This window comes from Arachis duranensis, chromosome 5 (assembly GCF_000817695.3).
Source record: "Arachis duranensis cultivar V14167 chromosome 5, aradu.V14167.gnm2.J7QH, whole genome shotgun sequence".
Lineage (NCBI taxonomy): Eukaryota > Viridiplantae > Streptophyta > Magnoliopsida > Fabales > Fabaceae > Arachis > Arachis duranensis.
Genome location: NC_029776.3, coordinates 15,255,275 through 15,260,426, shown reverse-complemented (window position 1 = coordinate 15,260,426; position 5,152 = coordinate 15,255,275).

Genomic DNA, 5,152 nt, shown 5'->3' with positions numbered 1-5,152 from the left:
AAATATATCAATACATTAGTTTTAAACTTTTGATAATACCACTCTATCTATCATCATCAGTTCTATGGAGTCTATCTAGATTACCGCTTAGCCTCCTCCCCTACAATAGTAGTTGCCACCTCATCCACTGCCATAACCCCCTACCATCACCACCACTATTGTCGTTGCCTTGACACGATGACTCGCCAAATGTTGGAGTCTTAGTGTGTTCATGGACTGTATGTTCTCCATCTGAGAATAAGATTGAGAGAACCAAAAGTTAGGTAAAATTAAATTTTTTAAAAAATTGAATTTCAAAATATTTTTGTGATTTTTATAAGTAAAATATCCACACTATATTGACCCTAAGATCACTCACTCATATAAATGACGCTATTATATTTTTCATCTTTCAAACTCACTAACACTCATAATACTAAAGAGAGAATTTCTAATATTTCAAAACATATTCAATTTCATTTATGGAACACATATACAATACACAAGGTATATGTGCCTTTATATAGGCAATGCTTCCTACTAAAATAATAATTTATAAATCACTAATCAATTTTGTAATGACCACCATTTCATGAGTTGGTTTCATGAATTATCTTTCAACTTGTATTCATGTAGTTTTCATAATCTTCTAATTTCAATTCAATTTGATTTTGAATTTCTTCAATGTTGTAGAATGTTATAATTGTGCTATTCTCTTGAATGTTCTTCAAAACTCTTCAAGCTTCCAATATGTTAACTTCTAGCAATATCTAGCCAATTGATGATTATTGTATTCAACTCAAACTTTGCTTCTTCAATTCTTTAACCATGTTTCATAAAAATTCTAGCCCATGCAAGTTGATTTAAAATTTTAATCAACATTATATGAAATTCGAATTGATAGCTCATTAATATTTTAAAGAAGTCTCGTAATTAAATATTTTGTTAGCTTTTTTTAATGCATGAAATAAAATATATATTTTTTAATTTTAAATTATTATTTTTTAATAAATTATTAATTTTTTTAATAAATCAGGGTGTAATTCGAATAAACTTGATTCGAATTATTTTATGTGTGTAATTCGAATCAAGTTGATTCGAATTAGTGTGTGTGTGAGTTTTGTGTATAATTCGAAGCAATATGATTCGAATTATGTGTAGATTGAGTTCGAATCTAATTGATTCGAACTACATATAAACATGCATTGATTAATTCATGAACTAAATTTTGGTTTGGCGGATTTACGTAAAAATTTCTTCCCCTTGGCTTATTTTAGTGTTTTGCCCAATTTTTTACTTAAGGTAAAAGTGAATGAGAATACTTTAAAAAAAAAAATTTGACTAAACAAAAAATTAAAGCATTCAAAAAATTTGTAAGTATTTTATATATTTCAAACCTTAAACTAAACGCACCCTAAATATTTAACATTAGTTATTTTTCCATCAATTTTTTTTCTAAGTCAGAAATTTTATTTATTGGAATAAAATATAAAGGTTTGGTCCAAATAAGACAATAGAACAAAGAAAATGGTATATCACCATATGAATTAACTTTAACATATGTGCCGAGGTCTGGATCAGATGATAATTTTGTTTGTCTCACTTAAAATTACACCGGATTCAAATTCTCATGGAGGAATATAGAACCATGCTAATAGAGTAATAGTAGAAGTGGGTGTGTGAGTTGGTATGTATTGTGTAAGACAAAAAAAAAGAATTAACTTTAACATCTAAAAGATAATAAAATACGTGTTCACTTCATTTACATCAGTCTTTTCGCTGCCAAAGTAATTTTAAGGCTCGTCACCACCTTGTTCTCGAAGATCTTTTGGTTCCTTGCATATCAGATTTTCTAGAGAATAGCAGCAAAGAGACTTTTCTTTCGAGTTGCAACTTTGTTTGTCTCAATTGGAATTGCAACGGGTTCAAATCCTCATGGAGGAATATAGAACCATGCTAATAGAGTAACAGTAGAAGTTGGTGTGTGTTGTGTAAGACAAAAAAAAAAAGAATTAACTTTAACATCTAAAAGATAATAAAATACGTATTCACTTCATTTCCATCAGTTTTTTCGCTGCCAAAGTAATCTTAAGGCTCGACACCACCTTGTCCTCGAAGATCTTTTGGTTCCTCGAATATCAGATTTTTCAGAGAATAGCAGCAAAGAGGCTTTTCTTTCGTTTTCTAACCGAGCCATTTCCAAGTCTTTGAGCCATATTCCTCCATCATTTCCAGAAGTTTGAGTTGTCGCCAGATAATGTGGGGGGCTTCAATTTCATTCCAGACTTGTTGAGACTCTTGACAATAGATCAAATAATGCATTACAGTTTCATCTTCCAAGTTGCATCTAGGGCATGTGGCTAAAATTGTTGGCATTCTGCAGGTGATTTTTTATTTCACAGAGATTCCTTCGTATACTAACTTCTATAAGAAAACTCGAATTTTTGTCGGAGCTTTGAGTCCCTAAAATTAATCGCCACAGATCTTTTTGTTTAAATATCTTCGGGAGAAATTCTAGTGGTGGATGGAAGAATTGGAATGTTAGTTGATAACCAGAATTAACCGAGTAAGTACCTCTTCGATCTTTGTCCCAAATTATTCGGTTCTGTCCTGTTGTTTTTTGTATCTGGAGAATAGCTTGAGTGACATTTATTGGGAAAATTGCTAAAATCAATTCTTCATTCCAGGTTTTATCTGTCTTGATTAATCGGCTTACCCATTGCAATTACTGTTATTGTTGATTAATTGATTTCTGAGAATTCTTTGTTTCTCTATACATCATCAAAAATGTGAATTTGGCTCCCAATACCCACTTCTCATTTAATTCTGTTCTCTACTATTTTTCTCCCTTCTAGCATACTTCTCCAAGTCCAGAAAGAATTATTTTTCATCTGAACATTCAAGAAGGATGAAAAAGAAAAATATCTGCTCTTGAAAACTTTATAAAGCAGTGAGTTAGCCTTTGTCACTAACCTCTACCCCTATTTTTCAAGCATCGCCATGTTAAACACTTTTAAATCTTTAAATCCCAAACCACCCTGATCCTTTTCTCTGCACATTGTTTCCCAATTAATCCAATCCATCTGCCTCTCTTAATTTTTTTGACCCCACCAAAATCGAATCATACTCTTTTGAATATTTTCAGTAAGAGTCTCAGACAATTTGAAGCAACTCAGAGTATATATAGGTATAGCAGTGCCCACAGCTTTAATTAGAACTTCTCGTTCATTAGCCGACAGCAGTGATCGTTTCCAAATATTCAACTTCTTATTAACTTTGTCTTCTATATAGCTAAATGTAGCTCTCTTTGATCTCTTTACCATTGTAGGGAGGTCGAGGTATTTGTCTTTGGAGCCGACATGAGGTATTTGGAGGATTTCAGCAAGTTCGTCCTTGATTTCATGTGGAGTGTTTTGGTTGAAGAACACAAAAGACTTATTCAGGTTAACAATCTGACCGCTTACCTCACTATATTCTTTTAGTATCATCAATAGGTTATAGCATGTCTGGTTGTTAACTTTAGCAAATAGAATAGAGTTATTAGCAAAGAAAATATGAGTGAGTGTGAGGCACCTCTGGTTAAGCCTTAGGTCAGTGAAATCATATCTCTGTTCTTTTCTGTGGAGCAAATAGGATAATTCCTCTGCACAAAATAAGAATAGACAAGGAGAGAGGGGATTACATTGACGTAAGCCCCTTGATGATTTAAACAAACCATGTGAGAAACCTTCCACAGTAACAGAGTAGGATACCGTAGTGATACACTCCTTCATCCAACCAATCCATTTTTGACAAAAACCTAATTGCTGTAGCACATCCCAAACGAAACTCCACTCAACCCGATCATAAGCTTTACTCATGTAAAGCTTCAGGGCTAGGTCATAGTCACCATACTTTTATTCTTCAGCAAGTGCATCTATTCGTGGATAATCAGTACATTATCACTAATCAACCTCCCTTTAATAAATGCACTCTGATTCTTGCTTATGATGATGTCCATTAAAAATTGCATTCTGTGCACCAAAATCTTTGAAATTGTTTTATAAAAGACAGAACTCAAGCTAATAAGCTAAATTTGATTCATTGTAGACACCTTAAACCTTTGGAATTAGGCATATTTGTGGGTGATTGAGGGATCTCAGCATTTTACCACCTGAGAAGAAGCTTAAGACAGCTTGAATTACTTCTTTTTTTATGGTGTTCCAGTAGAATTGGTAGAAATTTGCTGTGAAACCATCCTCCTCCAGGAGCAGAGAAGGAGTTAATGGAAAAGACAGCTCTTTTAATTTCCTTTTCATCCACCGATCTGGTCAGCCTATTATCCATTTGATTATCCACCTTTTTCTTCAGTCGTTCTAAAACATCTCTTGGGTCTTTTAGGCAGGAAGTAGTTAACAATTGAGTAAAACAGTTTTGAGCTACCTCACAAATACCTTTTAAATCTGATCTGGTTTGTCCTTGTTCTCTCTCAACTGTGTCAAAAATTTTGTGTTTTGATCTCTCCATTTCAACCATTTCACCTTTGATTTCTCTTTCAAGTACCTTTCTTCCTTCCCATAAGCATCCTGCAATTTGTCTTCCAACAAGAGAATCAGGCGTTTATCAGCTTCTTGGTCTTTTTCTTTTTCTTCCTCAATTTTTTGATTTATTATTTGAATAGTCCTAACTAAATTACTCGATTTTGAAGTTTGCCGTTCAGCAAGGTTATGCCGGTAGTGCTTAAACTTGGTGAAAAGGATAAACATTGTTGAACCAGAGCATGAGATTTGTCAGGTATCTTGAATAATCTTTGGAGGCTTCTTCACTCTCACACCATCTTTTTTGGAACCAAAATCTCTGCTTTGCTTTCCTATATTGTTGATCTGAGTCAATTAGAATCGGTTTGTGATCTGATCCCGAGTCTTTTAAATGCAGCAGTTTGGCTCTTGGATACTCCATATACCAATCATTTGAAACAAAGCATCTATCTAGCCTCTCCTTTATGAGATTTTTACCGTACTATCTATTGCACCAGATGTATTTACTTCCCTCAAAGCCAACGTCTCTCAATCTTTCTGCATTCATAAAACTATGAGACTCTTCTAGTGAGCTTGTAGTCTTCGGTCTGCCTCATTCCTTCTCATGTTGAGCCAAAATCGCATTGAAATCTCCGATTATCGATTTTATTCTATCA